Raw genomic sequence first — 14,708 nt, 5'->3', positions numbered from 1 at the left:
CACAATATTTTGCTCGGCCACAATTCGTCCGACTAAAATAACACATCAATAACACACAGCGCACATGTCCTGCGCATACAATCTCAAGTATTGTCAGAGTTCCTGATACTACACGGTACAGTACTCGTATGCGAGCAGAAATGTTATCGAAACCGCAGTCAAATATCCTAAAGGTTAAAGAGCATCTTGTATAATTTCGTTGAAACAGTATTCGCACGTAATTAACGAGAGAAGCCCATTCGTCACTTGATGACAATTTTGGCCAGCACGTAAAAAAAATGCGGCCATAAATCATGGCAGCTCATAATTGAATTACATAAGTCCTCATGTATCCATCAAAAAATGAAAGTATGTCTTACACAATCCACCAGCCGCACGGCCATCTGATAGTGCATCATTTCAGCAGCATTGATTCAAGACACGCAAAACTTCTGAACCGGTTTCGACACACAGTCGGGCTTGTTTCAATCAATGATAGTGAAACTCCGATCATCACAGCAAGCATGGGACGTTGAGCCAACCAACAACGGGCCAACATTGGTCCCAACAGTTTAAACGTTGATCTAACGGTGTCAAACACATGCCAACCAAACGTTGACCCATAAGGTTGGCATGTTTACTGGACATCTGTGAAAAAGTTTCATCGCTCGTCGGATTTATTCAGGATAAATACATATTTAGATTCTTACTATATTTAGATTCTGTTTACTCGGTTACAGGGCAAGCATCTGTCCCTGTGTTGTACACGGTGGTCAGGATGTCTCAGGAAGTCTTATGACCCTCAATTAATTGACCCCTAACATTTTTTCTGTGCATATTTATTCATGTTTTAAATTAATCTTACTTTTTAAAAATATTACTCTTTAGAGAATGAAATGGAGGGGTCACAAGACATCTGGACAACCCCCGTACATTCGTGGTCGCGTGGATTTTGCCGTCCACATTTAGAATCAACATCACACGCGTTTAGCGTATTTGGCTGCTACAACATTTCCACGTGATAAGCCAGACTTCGTTGAGCTATACCATTTGCGATAGCTCTGTTGCTTATGGAAACAAATAGCTATATCACTCAGTTTGACCCTAACCTGATCAAATATAAAATATATACAGGGTGTCCCATGAATCTGGAATCACAGGAAAAACACAGCTCTGTGTTGTTAGCTCGCGGTCTGGATGCAGTCTGTTAAATTCAACAGCGACCTCCCTCGATTTCCGACGAGTGGAATTATCTGGACTCGTGCATCCTTACTCAGAGACATCTTGGGCCTGCGGAAACAAAACAAAAACATGAATAAAATTTCGACTTAAAGCTTTCGTGACTGCAGGGATTCATCTTCTTGGTTCTTTCGGTAAAGTCACGTAGAAGGGAAATAATAAAATAATAAAAATAAAACATAATAATTATTATGTTTGAGCTATATCATTTGCGATAAAAATAAAACATAATAATTATTATGTTTTAATATAATAATTATTATGTTTTATTTTTATTATTTTAGTATTTCCCTTCTACGTGACTTTACCGAAAGAACCAAGAAGAAAAAACATGAATTATTTATTTCCCCCCAATTATTCCAGACTTACGGGGCCACCTTTGTGCCGTAGAGTTTGGTGGCAAAACAACAAATGCCAACGGGGGGGGGGGGGGAGTCAAACTGGGCCTCTTCGTGAGCGTCACAACGCTGGTGGCGGCTTGGGCGTGCGGGGAGTCTGGCACGCACGCACGCCTTGCCTGCAAATAAAGCAGCACACACCCCCCCTCCCATCCTCCTCCTCGATCCCCAGCAAGTGGGCACGGTGATGTCATCGTTTTGCCTACGAGAGAAAGAGAGAGAGAGGAGGGACAGAGGAGAGCGAGCACAGTCCAGATTAGCAACCAGCCGTGTGCTCGTCTCGCGCTGGGTTGGTGGTGATCGGGTGCCAGGGGGGGGGGGTATTCCTGCGGTGCCGTGGGAGAGGCACTGATCCTTGGCGCGTGTTAACGGTAGGAACCCATTTATAAATATACATACACACACACGCGCCTTGAACATCATCTATCTCTTGCGTTTTGTCTGTACGTAGGGCTAAGCTAGATTGGAGGGGATTGTTGGGGGGGGGGGGGGGGTGAAAAAAAGTTGATTGATTCATATATTGCGGTGTGGAAGGATGCATCAAATTGTAAAAAAAAAAATCCAGCACATGCTGCTGAGAACAGCTGATTCGTACGTTGCAGGCCGAGGTTTTTTTTTAGTATTGCGAGCTGTCTGCTACTGCTGCTGCTGCATGGCCGGCGTTATGTAAAAACGTGCATCTCTCCCTCCTGCTGTCGTTCCACGGTGTGTGTGTGTGGTCGTGTGTGAATGGATGATGTCCGTGGCTCGGGAGGATGACGCACGGAAGATGTGACTTTATTGTTTTGAGGTTGAGCGAGCTATTGTTGCGCCCGTAGTTCAGCTGGGATGGGGCTGGGTGGTGATCGTGTGGTTGTGTGTGGGCTGGGTGGGGCAGGTCACACGGCCAAGAGTTTGTCACTAATTCTGCATGCCGTGTGTGTGTGTGTGTTACAAGTCGCTTGTCGAAATGTCAATTGTCCCGCCCCCCCCCCCCCCAACGATTTATTTTGAGCGTTGCTAGAATCTTTTGAAAAATCAATAATATTTACAAACAGTGCCGGTACTTGATTTAATAATTGTGGCACATTTGAACGAACGGCTGAGTGGGTGTAAGATGCGGTATACAGTAAACCATTGGGCGTAATGTGATGGTATACGGGCAGATCTTTTCGTTTTAAAATACGAGAAGCGCTACCGACATTGCCGCCTTTGGGGAGCTATTCGCGTGTGTGTGTGTGTGTCGTATACACAAATGTCAAATAGCCGTTTTGTGAATTGTGATGCCTTCCATAGGGACGCCGTGGTAAAGCCTTCTGCCAGACTGTGGGCTGATATCGTAAAGCTGATGGACGGCATTCGCGCACCGCTCGATGACTTAACCATGCACACACATCTGGGGTCATTATTTGACACGTCAATCCGTGTTCTCAATTATGATTTGTGTAATAGCTGAAATAATTCTGCGCATTGCAGGATAATGCATGGTATTCAATGGCAGTGCCGCATTTAGCAAACTATTGTGAAATGTCAATGCTGTTTTGTGCACAGATAAGTTATTTATGCTTCATCTCTACAAGTGTTTACGATTTTTGTAGTGGAGTGCACATACCATGGAGTATTTATAAAATATAACACTTTATTTCAACACGCAGAGTCTTTTGAGAGCATAATATTGCGTGTTTTTTGTTAATGTTTTAACAAATCACCACATGCTCATCGTACAGTATTGTAGCTATATCATGAAGATGTTTATGCACAGTGAATAACACAATACAACATTGCAACTGGTGTTGCATCACAATAGATTACGTGAATACAAAATCAGTGGCAATGCAATTGTATGGTAAAATGTTACTTTGGGGCCAACGTTATATTTACGATATGACTATCAATAATCACCATAGGAGATGTCCAAACAAATGTCATAAAAAAAAATCAGAGCTACAACACCATAATTGCTTACCCCCCTATTAATTTCTCGAATAAAAAATAGATTCCAGAGGGTGATCCGTTTATAGACACCCCGCCAAAATGTGAGGCGTCAAAAAACTAGCATGGAAATGTAAAACCTCTGCACGTATCTCACCAATCTGAAGAGTCATCACAGTAAACCTTTCTCGAGCGCTCTCCTCTCTGTAAGACGTGGAGCCGTCGTTTTCACAACACTATTCAATTACCTGTTGAGAAACAAGAGTTGGAGAGGGTCGTTGGAAATTTGGTGAAGTGCCTATAATGGATCCCCTTGTATATTTAAATGATCGGTTGGAAATTGTAATAAGTAGTCTGCTTTTTTTTTATCAAGAAAAACATTCAACAAATATAGTTACGTGCCAAAGTAACATTTTACATCTCATTTTGCATGTCGGTAGATTAGAATGCCCATCGTTAGCTGATTTAAACTACGGTATGTTAAATTGTTTCAATTTTTTTTACACAAAGTTCCACAAAGTTGTTTTTAAGTCCATAGCGTCAGTGCACTCGTGTTACCTTTAACATATGGAAATTATACTTCAACATATGTGCTGTATTAATAATAGAAGGGCTGTAGCTAAAAAAACAAACAACATAATTCATCCTGAATAAAACACTGAGTGCTACATACAGTTTTAGATTTGAAGCTTTCGTGACTGCAATGATTCATATTCTCAGGTTTTTTCGGTAAAGTCACGTAGGTAAAACATTAAAAGTAATGTTTTACCTACGTGACTTTACCGGAAAAAACCTGAGAATATGAATACATACAGTTTTCCAGTATATAAAAAAAATACAGCTCCCTTATTATGAATGGACCCTTATTTACTGATGGGCTCCTTCTGAGTCTACCTTGAAAGAGATTTAGCATTTTACTCCTCATGTGGTTATCTATTTTTTTAATCCCTTTATTGAAATTATACTCTTAATCCACGGTTTGTGGTCAAGCGTACAGAGACCGTAGTGCAGTCTACTCGCTGAAAGGCAGTGTAATGAGTTTAATTTTTGTTTCTTTCAGATTTAATGAGTAACAGAGAAATTGTAACTGTTTGGGGCTCTGTGATATCACTATGTACAACCAGGCCTTCTGGGAGATGCACACACGAGCAGCTACATCTCTAGTAAGTGTGCCCCGTAATGATTTAAAAAGCAAGCAGGTAAATTGTGCCTTGAAAAGTTCACTGTTGGGAAGATGTCTTTTTGGCAAGTGTTATCAAGTATGTTCCTAAAGATGATGCTTTCTCAGAATTATTTATCTTGCGTTGCCATTGACATTTAATATTTAAAGTTCATGCAACAGTCTTGCTTTGTAAATAACAATGAATGCATGGACAGATGTGGGGGAGATTTAAGAAACTCCACATGTAGGATCCTCCTGGAAAAAAAGCTTTAAAACTGCATGGCTATTACGAGTAAAGATTCAAAATAATTCATTTAACATGCACAATATTGGGCAACTTGGCATAAAAAAAATGTGCCATGAACCTAACATTAATGCAATCACGGGGCCTCGTCTGATTAGGCATGCTTTAAAAAAAAAAGAATATTCGTCTTGTTATGGCCTAGTTATAAATACTGTAAAGGACTTAGTATTCCAAAAAACTCCTGTCATCCTCCCAGAGGTGTTGCAGTGACATCACCTTGACAGTTCAACCCAATTGATGATGTCACATCAAAATCATGAGACACGTAAAATACAACTATGGATAGTAAATGATCGAATGCACCTACAAATCGCAGCATAAATCGTTAAACTACTTTCGCTGTTCGTTATTAACGTTACAACATTCAGCTCGCTAAAATGTTTCCATTCCAATCGGCTTCACGTCGGCATCCTTCTTTATAATTGACGTGTTGCTCCTGTGCGTTGAGGTGGCTACACAACCTACGAGTTGGTAGGGTCAGCTTTGTGGGATGGGAGAATGCAGTCGTGGTAGTAAATAAAGGTAGATTTCAAACAGTGGCATCGTAAGCTTGCAAAGGTGATCAGAAAAGTGCACACACTGTCGGAAGCATGTATTTATGTTCAGGAGATTGCATAAATTCCACGGAGATCTCTGCAGTCTGCATGGTTAGCATAGTTAATCTCAGAGACTGCATTTCTCGTTATTTAATTTTTAATACAGTTACATACTATGAATTGAAATACTGTGCTATGTATCGAAACCTACAAAAAAACATAATCATGAAAAACATACTTACATTTCCAATGGTTGTAATGTAATGATGCGGTGTTAAATTCCGGTTATATTGTGATGTTGAGAAGTTGAAAGCCTGTTGGAGCCATAATTGAAATTATGGATCTCTCAAGGCTTTGGTATCAGGATATACAGTAGTTGGAACGCAGTAAGCTGTGCTGACCGATGGGGAGAAGTGAGTGGGAAGTGATGGGGAGGCTGGAGAGAAAAAAAAACGAATACAGGCTGGGATGGATGGGGAAGTCGGTGGCTATACATCTAAAGCATGAACCTGTAATCTTGATTGAATGTGGGTAGCTCACACTTTCATCCTTGTGCAAACATCCCACGCTAATTCTGCCATGAACGTGGTTAAAGTTGGCACTCGAGGGCCACGGTTGGATGCTCCTGATTGGAATGTCCTTGTCTGCAAGAGCAACATTTTCTGTTTCATCTTGGAGCTTTATAAAAAAAATTAACGAGAGTACGGATGCTATATTAGCATAATTACCGTGTCTAGAAATTAAAGAGGCCATTGAACTCTGCAAATGCAGGCTTCTTTATGTAGCCAAATTAAGCACCCACGATATATTTCGATTTAAAGCTTTCGTGACTGCAGGGATTCATCTTCTTGGTTCTTTCGGTAAAGTCACGTAGAATGGAAATAATAAAATAATAAAAATAAAGCATAATAAAATAATTCTCACGACGTTTTGGCCACAACGCAAGTAGCCGTCCTCAGGTGGAGAACAGGTCTGTCGAGGAGATAATTCGTGAGAATTATTTTATTATGTTTTATTTTTATTATTTTATTATTTCCATTCTACGTGACTTTACCGAAAGAACCATGAACACCCACGATATAGTTTGCAATGCCTGTGAAAGTGTCTCGCCGCAAACATCTAAAAAACATTACAGTAGCTGCTTAATTGCTCTGCAGCGTATAAGCTTCGTTAAAAAAATTGAAATTGCACATTTAAATTATCACGAGCAGTGGATTTTAATAAAAACAATTGTTAAGGTTGTGCAGCCCCTGCAATGGCTTGCTCATTCCACTGCTGGTGGAAGGGCCTCCAGCAGAGGGAGCTCTAGAAAGCCTCCCAAGAGGATATTGGGCCTACTTTTCCACGCTGAACAGACGTCTTGAATTTAAATAAATAAAAAACACAACAATTACCTTGTAGATATGTGTATGAGGCACGATAATGCATGTGATTGTCTTCTCTTGAGAGTTATTATGGCTGGATAAAACCTTATGTGTCACCTGGACTTGGCCGGATTTCATCAGATCCTGGAATCAGAATATGTAATCGTACTCGAGGTTAACCAATGAGCTCGAAAGCTCTTTCTCACAGATGATGACAATAGCCCATTTCACAACCTTTATTTATTTCTGAACTAATAACACTGCTCAGTTAATGAGACCTTCATTGAGCCTTAGATGGGGAACCAACATGCGCAACAGTTATAGGCTGTGGCGATGCATGATGGGCACCAGAGCAAGCTGCAGCAAAATCCATCGTTGTACTATCATTCTATGCTCCTTTAATTACGTTCCCCACCTTCAACCCACACTGACCAACGTGATGAAGTATGGTCACATAACTCCCATGACCTGCACCGCGTGAGGCCCTTATCCAGCAGCATATTGACAAGGGGGCTGTACTTTACCAGCCCATTTACAGAACAGAGGGTTATGGCTGTGGTACGTGGGATAACACCGAACCATTTTTTTTTACTTGGGACGATTAAGTTAATTTATTGACTCAATGTTATAATCAAATATTTGACATTGTGGGGGATTACTTGGGTGTCTTTAAAAATGGCAACGACCCCAGGAATCCCCCTCCAACCCACGTACCCACCCACAACTTCCCCGTCCGGCGTTACACGTGGGTACAGAGGTGACACGGGTTTTTTTTTAACCACGCAAAAATGTTTTGCCCGATGTTAGTCGAGAAATCGAACCGATGGCCGGTGGAGAAATCGATTACTTACACAGTCGGAGAGGAGCAGCTGCACACTGTAACGTCTGTCATTCCTCGTGGGCATCTTCCACGAGCGACGGGGAAGCTATCGGCAGATTTCGTGTTCTGGAGGAAGACCCCTTTGCGCACTTACCCTCCTTTGTTTGTCCCTTGACTGCCCAGGTCACTCCGACCAAAATCCCTTAAAGCTCAGACAGGCTCAGCCCTACCCACTTAGCTGAAAAAGTTAAGGCCCTTCCAAATAATCTTAAGTGGCTTGCACTGTATAAGTGAGCGGTGTGACAAAGTGTAAAGTGCTTGCGGCACACACAACTCGCGGTTGGGGATGGACACAGTTGCCCAAGCGTAGCCTGCTGCAGCGTTTGATAGAATATTCGTCTGCGACCATTACTCACTTTCCACGGCTTCGGTTCTGGGGGTCTGTGGGTCAACTAGATTTAGTGCCTTCATAGTTGGCTAGACAAGGGACAGTGTGAAAGGGGTGGTGAGTGGAGGAGGAGTGGGGGTATAAAATAAAATAAAAAAATTTGTTCCGTACGCTTCATGGCGTTCTGACAAGTTGCTAAACTTATGGAGCTTGCCCACGGGGAAATTGGGCACGGGCAAACGCGCATTGTTGGTCACACGACAGCTGTAACATGTGGCCACGAAGGGGCTCGTTTGTTTTTTAAACCCCCTTTTTCCAACGCCTTCACGGAATTTAACGGCGGAAGACTTTTTTTACGCTTCACAGAATGCAAATGTGACTCTTGCTGGAGCCATACTGTCGCCCCCTTTTAAGCGCGTTTGGTTGTTTTTTGTTGCACGCTAAACGCTCAAGACGCCCTGTCCCGGCCAGCCTTGTTTTTGATTGCCCTGCATTTGTATTGGCGATGCTGCGTGTTTTAGGGCCACGGAGAATTCATGCAGATTTGCCCCCCCCCTCACACCTTTTTGTTACACTCGAACGGTGGGAGCCGCTATCGGTGTGAACATTGTGCGAGTAACCAATTGGCATGTTTTGTTTACGTGACGAACCTTACTAATTGGAGGGTAAACCCACGAATTTGTTTTACCTTACTAATTGGCTGTTGTCGGATGGTGGCGGGTTTAACGACACATTTTTATTTAACGTCATCTCACCCAAAAACCTCTTGTGAACATTTTATGATGGCTGTTTTTTTTTACAAACGCAACAACCTGAGCTGCTGACGATGGAAATTTGCCCAAAGGTGACGGCGGTGTTTAGGTTATTATTATTATGCACATGAGTTCGAAACAAGCTTTTAATTCAAAATGTTTATAGGCTTCGATGCAAGGCTTTTCTTGCCAATCCTCTTGATGCGGACATGCCTTATCTAAGACACGTTCTACTTATAGGCTGTTAACATCACCCACTCTGGTCTGAACCGTTTGTCTTCTACAATCGGGTTTACACCCACCACCCCCTTCCATATTAGAGTTGGGAGATTCTCACCGGTTTCTCACCTGGAATGATGATCATTCAATTGTTAGATTCTTATCAGTAGAACGTAGCCCCCCCCCCCGTCAGTGGAATCTGAATTGGGGTGGGGGGGCTGTGAGGAGCCCGGCATATTGTTCAATGGTGCCTCGTTCAATGGAAATGCAGGCACCTGCCTGCCCGTATTGCCTCTGGCCAGTTGGAATTGGAAGTGTTGTGCTAAGTTACGAATAGCCAAAGCATAGCTCGGCTAGTTCTGTAATGGAATCGCAATGTAATCCCATCCCATTGCACCAATTCTTGCATGACCAAATCTCAGATGGGATTCCAGTGCGAATGAAAGGAGATTTTCACGTGGGAATATCCTTGATAAAAGGAATATTTCCCGCACCTCCGATTTTAGCACGTTTATCTACGTACGGTGCGAGGGAAATTCTACATGCATCCCATAGAAGAATCCCGATTCTCACGGGAATCGCCCTTGGGTGGAAGAGTGAGCATCGAAAACGCTTCCTGCAGGAATTTCCCCCTCTATCCAGCAAAATGTTTCAGGTAAACCGTTTGCTGCAGCATTACACAACTGTGCAACTGACTTTTCAGTCTCAATAAATCGAAGACCTATCCCGCACTATATGTACTATGTTGAACTTCTTTCTCACCATACGTAGCCAACCATGCCAATCGGAGGTGCGGGGGGGGACAACAAACTAAACTCAAATATGCATGTTGAACTTTTTTGTACTGTTGATTGTGGGATACCAGAAAATGTACTTGGAATCACCCCTCGCCCAGTTATAAGTAAAGTCCAAGTATGCGTGCGTGCACGCTGTTGGAAAGCAGCTCCGAATAGGATGTATAGTACTGTACTCTGCACGCTTTTCTGTGTGCTTCTAGGGTGGCCCCTACCTGGCTTGGCTCACAGACTGCTGTTAAAGTAATCAAAAGACAGGATATGAGCCATGGTTAGCACATGCTGGACTTGCGAATCCAGCCATCGCGTTTTTTTATTTTACCAGGTAAGGCCCCACTGAACTATATAGCTCTTTTTCAGAAGCGACATGGCTAACACAAATTATAGCTCAATGAAGTGGCTTATCGCGTGGAAATGTATAGCAGCCAAATACTCTAAATGCACTATGTGGAGGGAAAAACCGGAGGACCCGGAGAAAAATCTACACGACCATGGGGAGAACATGCAAATTCCAAACATATAGACGTCAGGTTCGGGATCGAACCCATGACCTGTATATCAGGCGAGGTAGTTAACATCTCGACACCGCGGCTGCGGTAGTTGAAACAACGGTGCAATTTCTAACTCCCCCCCCACACTTTTCGCTCTGTCTACCCAGCAGTATAAATGGGTACAGCACAGGGAATAAATTGGTATGTCACGTGTGGTGGGATAAATTGTGGATACTCTGACCTCTTCCAAGACGTCATAAAAAACGATTGGGTTAGATCTCGTAAATATAAATGTGTCGTCAAACCCGACATGGCCAATTGGTAAGGTTTGTCACGTGAAGAAAATGTGCCAGTTACTATTTCAGCACACCGGTGTGTTGGAGAGTAAACCCACAACAAATACAATTCGAGTACGACTTTTCGTATGACACGTTTATATGTATGCGATCTAACCCAAAAAAATGGATAATATTGGTCGCCAGAGCCTATATGTTAAACTCTTACAAGACTTTTGGCGAGCGTGAAAGAGTAGGCCAAAGTAACCTCTATAAGAGTTCTCTTTGAGCTCTCTCCCAGTGGGGGAGGAGGCCCTTCTGCCAGCGGTGGAGTGAACAAAACATTGCAGCATCGCACCTTTTACTGGTAGGAACCACCTGGTTCCACCAGCCCACAGGGGATTATTGTGTATGTCCGTCCATCGTGCTTCCAAAAATGGGGAGGGGTGGGGCTGGGTGGGGAGGGTGGGGAGGGGCTGGGTGGGGAGGGTGGGGAGGGTGGGGAGGGTGGGGAGGGTGGGGGGGTGGGAGGTGTGGGGCTGGGTGGGGAGGGGCTGGTCACCCCGTGGTGCCCTTATAAAACTCAACGTTTAACCTACTCACGCCGGCGTGTGCCCGCCCTCACAGTCGGCCATATTTGCGGAATACACCACGCCGCCGTTGACCCTGGCCATTGACCGAGCAACCCAACCTTCCTACCAGCTCCCTCCGCAGGAATGTGTTACCTTGCGGTGAATCGTATGGTATCGGCCTGGCCACAGATTACTGGGTAGTATCATCATCATTTCATCATCATCACGATCCATGGGCAGATAGCCCGTTGGTGTCCACTGCACATTTCGTCATTTGTTCCCATTTTCCTCTGTCTGGTACCAATATGCTCAAGTAATGTCACATCTTTCTGGCACCAATCTCTGATGTCGTCCTCAAGCCCGTTCTCTGTTAGGCCTACCTCTCTTTCCTGTTCCTTCCATTTTTCTACTCTTCTCTATAAAGGATTGATATAGCGCCCTTTCCACCCTAAATCGGTGCGTGCTCTTGAATTGCTGCCACGGTGCAGAGGAAGTTATCTGCAGCGTCCAGGCAGTGTCGCAGCCCACGTGCAATGTGTGAAGCCTCTTGAACCGGCGCCGTATTGATTTCCGTAAGCCTCATGGAATTGAGCACCCGAATATAATGATCCATATGGCCGAAATGTTTACAGTGACAAACAACAAAAATAACTGCAGCATTTTGGTATTATTGCTCATAAACCAAGATGAGAATTCGGGAAAAAAACATTTTTTTTTCTACAAATAATTCAATTAATATACAACATCTTCTGTTTCGATGCTCGTGTTCGTTCTTGATTTGCAAGGAAAGGCTGCGCTGCATATTACACGTAAGAATGATAAGTACCGTACTGTACAAAGTGTACACTGAATTGATAATGAGTTTGAGTCATTGCCTACTATGAGGCCAGTGAGTGTCGCTTGCGTCCCTAAAGGGAGCGGAGATAATTGGTTCGTGAAAGCTCTTTGTTTATCTCCATGAGTCACTTTCCTTGTGCAGTGACACGTACTATTTTAACACAGCACTAATAGCCAGCGCATCGTTTATGTCACTTGCTATTATTAGCATTGCAGAATACTGCATATGTACAGCATGTGTTTATGCGTATAGCATGCGTTTTTATGTATGCATGGTGAAATTCGTTTATTGGATAGGACCCCATACTCTCTGGTTCTTTCGGTAAAGTCACGTAGATTGGAAAAAAAATAGAGCACGATGTTTCGGTAGCAACACAAGCGTCCGTCATCAGGTGTTACGACCGAAACGTCGTATTCTATTATTATTTTTTCTACCTACGTGCCTTTACCGAAAGAACCAGCGCGTATAGATTCCTTCAGCCACGAAAGCTTCAAATCAAAATAGGACCCATGGATCCTATCCAATAATAGGTCCCAAAACTCATGGGTCCCAATTAACTACTGTAATGAAGCTTCATTGAACAAGATAAATTAAGATAAGTCGGCATCAGAGAGGCGAGAAGAGAATGGCACAGTTCGGTTTGTCTTCGGGGTTGAACACCGATCCCTTCCCGAGAGAGCTAATGGTAATTACGCGGAAAATTGAGGACAGAAATCTCTCCAGGAATCTAACACGGAGCTTGAATTGTCGAAGAGTAGTTCATCGGATAGCATTGCCAAGATAACGTTAAGACTCCAGACAATTTAAATATAATTCAAATATTCTCTAACCACAAGTCCTGACGACGATGACGATGATATATGGTAAATGTATGAAGAAGTTAACCAACCTGTAAGTGAGATCAAAACATATTACACCATCGTAATGTATGACTAAATGCAAAATTAGGTGAAGTGCAGATTTGAGAAGATGATTGGTAAGTTTCGAATTGCAATGAGAAACAACGGAGGGGTGAGTGTGTTAGGTTTCGCATCCAGTTGGTGAGCCTCGTGTAGAACAGCGTCACTCGAAGACGTGGCAGGCAAAGTTTGAGACTAACAATGGAATTTGAGCCAAAGGTGCGTGCGATCGTTTGCTGAATTGGAAGAATGAGAGATTGCAGCTTGGGGTAGTCTTCATTCAGCAGTGGATTGATCATGGTTGAGCACAATGTGTCTTCTGTGTAACGCATGTTGATATGCCTCTATTGGATATGAAAATCACGGATGCTATTAAACTGTTATTGTACAATTACCAAAATAGGCTATTGCTGTCTTTAATTAAATACATTAACGTCTTGTTAATGCCAAGAGCTATGATGTATGAATCCAGCCAGGTGCCTAAGACCGAGCAGCTTGAGCAGCTTGCAATTGTAAAGATGCGCGTTTATATCCTAGTTGCGGTTGACTCAGCCCATCATCGCTCTGGGGTCGACAAAATAGGTACCACTTTGTGGGTAAGTCAACCATAGTTGTCTTATGGATAGATTCATCCCTGCCATGGGAATGTGAAATTTCCACCACTGGCTCGGGGCTGTAGACAGGGGATGAGCAACGATGCCCCCATGCAATGTGCATTGTCATTCGAAAAGAAAATCACCTTGACCTTCATTTAACGTAATTATATTTACCAAATTTTAAAACATTCCTGCGGAGGGAGCTGGTAGGAACGTTGGGTTGCTCGGTCAATGGCCAGGGTCAATGGCGGCGTGGTGTATTCCGCGAATATGCCCGACTGTGAGGGTGGGCACAAGCCGGCGTGAGTAGGTTAAACGTTGAGTTTTATAAGGGCACCACGAGGTGACCAGCTCCTCCCCACCCAGCCCCACCCCTCCCCACCCAGCCCCTCCCCACCCACCCCACCCTTCCCACCCAGCCCCTCCCCCACCCTTCCCACCCAGCCCCTTCCCACCCAGCCCCTCCCCACCCAGCCCTTCCCCACCCTGCCACCCCCCACCCAGCCCCTCCCTGCACGACGGACACAATAATCCCCTGTGGGCTGGTGTAACCTGGAGGTTCCTACCAGTATGAAGCTACAACCTCTGCTCCTAATCAGTAGAGAACGTGCTCGGCCCACCACCCATTTAAACAGCTGATGCAGCCACTGGTGATGTCACCACGGCGGTGGGTGTGGCTGTTGAGGCTTGGCAGTGTCGGAACTCCCCCCGCAGACTTGCGTAATGAGTGTGAGTCGTCTCGGCTTCATATCGCAGAGGATAGTTGGGTGCGAGAGAGAGAGAGGGAGCGAGAGAAAGGCCGTTTCAAGCGCTGCAGGTGAGAATTGTGTGGCATTGCCCTGATCATGTGCTCCTGGACGGCGACATGTCACATGTACGATGGGTGGTCAGTGTGTGTGTGACAAGAGGGGGCTATGCGGGCAGTTGTCATGCACATTCAGTGTTCTCCACTCGTATAGACTGTGAATGAGAGGTCAACAAAGCATGCCAGGTCGTTACTAGTACAGCACACCGGTGTGTTGGAGGGTAAACCCACGACATTTTTTTCTAACCTTACTAATTGGCTGTGTTGGGTGGCGGCGGGTTTAACGACACATTTATATTGACACGATCTAACCCAAAAAACTCGTATGGTTAATGTTGGTCACGCAAGCCTGCACCGTGTGAGACA

The 14,708-nt window shown here is 44.0% G+C and overlaps 1 protein-coding gene across 4 annotated transcripts in view; it reads left to right on the top strand.

The window, feature by feature from the left end:
- The first annotated feature begins 1,790 nt into the window (after window positions 1–1,790).
- The window catches only part of LOC144724351 (ras-specific guanine nucleotide-releasing factor RalGPS2-like), a 194,572-nt gene continuing 181,654 nt past the window's right edge, over window positions 1,791–14,708 (top strand). For 2 of the 4 annotated variants that reach the window (XM_078603413.1, XM_078603409.1), the window contains exon 1: window positions 14,210–14,354. The gene's annotated coding sequence lies outside the window, so the exon portion shown is untranslated. Of the gene's footprint in view, window positions 1,988–14,209; window positions 14,355–14,708 lie in introns of those variants that run through there. The other 2 variants (XM_078603410.1, XM_078603412.1) reach the window with 2 other exon arrangements.

The sequence above is a fragment of the Lampetra planeri genome, chromosome 20 (assembly GCF_965212315.1).
Source record: "Lampetra planeri chromosome 20, kcLamPlan1.2.h2, whole genome shotgun sequence".
Lineage (NCBI taxonomy): Eukaryota > Metazoa > Chordata > Hyperoartia > Petromyzontiformes > Petromyzontidae > Lampetra > Lampetra planeri.
Note: the sequence above shows the minus strand (reverse complement) of the source record. Positions and strands in the feature narration are given on the sequence as shown.